General features: G+C 35.9%; 1 non-coding gene across 1 annotated transcript; it reads right to left on the bottom strand.

Annotated features, from left to right (window-relative positions):
- Positions 1 to 210: 210 nt before the first annotated feature.
- On the bottom strand, positions 211 to 292 carry Trnal-aag. Its single transcript has one exon. It is a non-coding gene; the product is annotated as a tRNA-Leu (tRNA).
- Positions 293 to 1,351: the final 1,059 nt, after the last annotated feature.

The raw sequence follows: 1,351 nt of genomic DNA, 5'->3' as shown, positions 1-1,351 counted from the left end.
TGACTTTGAATAATAAAGTTGATGAGGCAGACATCGCAGAATTTAGTTTTTGAAAGAACTAGGCCGGTCTTTTGAGGAAAGTTTTAATAATTTTATGCAAATAAAAATTGAAAACCAAAGCAAATGAAAGCTGAAGAATGGTTTTACCATCAGTAGAAGTAATAAAGAATAGGCTTGTTATGATCAAATCAATTTGCAACCAAAAAGTAATGGCAGCGGTGGGATTCGAACCCACGCCTCCGAAGAGACTGGTGCCTTAAACCAGCGCCTTAGACCGCTCGGCCACGCTACCGATGCTTCACCATTGTCAAATGGGAGAACTAAAACAGTGTTTACCTATTTAAAATGAATAATATCAACATTTTTCTGTCTATTTTAATTTCTGTCCGAGAGTCTCGTCACTAAGTCTTAATAACTTTGTATAAAATTCTCTGAGATATTTTTGTCATTTAGTACATCGAAATGTCTATGTAATAAATCGTTATTTTTTAAACGGTTTTATTTAGCTTACCCCGTTTGTTTTATTTATTCATTCTTGGGTCAAATTTAGTAATTCAAATTTCACCCTCTTCCTGTCAACCGATTAATCTGAAATTTTGTATACACCTTTAATTTCGATGACAATACAATATAGTAATATCAATAACATTGTAAATCCAATATGGCCGCCGGCACAAAATGGCGGATAACGTAGATTTTATCAATCCCATCAATATGGATATCAAATGAAAGGGCTCAACAAGCAGAATACAATATACTATAAAAAATTGAAATCCAAGATGGCGGCCGCTATAAAATGGCGGATAACAATTTTTTATCAATCCCACCAATACGGGTATCAAATGAAAGGGCTTCACAAGTAGAAAACTGTCAATAACTCCAGCGGGGCCCAACAGGGCCAAGGCCTGCCTGGGCTGCGAGATTGTTCGAAAGAGTTACCGCGGCCCTGGTACATAAAAGGCCTACGACGGAACAAAACGGTTTCTAGTCAAGAGTCTGACACTCCCTCACCGCTGCTGACCCACAGCAGGAGAGGTCATGTGATGATTTTTGGGGTTGTTAAAAAAAAAAGTATCTGGAAGGGCTATGTATTGAGGAATTAGATTGTAATAAATTGTCAGGTAAGAGACCGTGTAATAATGATACACTAAATGAATTAGATAGAATGAGGAATATTCGGTAGGCATTTTCATTAAATACTAAAAACTAGAAAATAAAAAATCGGTAAAAAAACTTTTAAGTTAAACGGTTTTATCTTATGTGCACTGAAAACTAGAAAATAAAAAAATAGTTACTTACCTGTCAACCTACGTAGGTGGTCCCGGTCATATTAAACTAAAATAAAAACGTG

The sequence above is a fragment of the Helicoverpa zea genome, chromosome 20, assembly GCF_022581195.2.
Source record: "Helicoverpa zea isolate HzStark_Cry1AcR chromosome 20, ilHelZeax1.1, whole genome shotgun sequence".
NCBI classification, from domain to species: Eukaryota; Metazoa; Arthropoda; class Insecta; order Lepidoptera; family Noctuidae; genus Helicoverpa; species Helicoverpa zea.
Note: the sequence above shows the minus strand (reverse complement) of the source record. Positions and strands in the feature narration are given on the sequence as shown.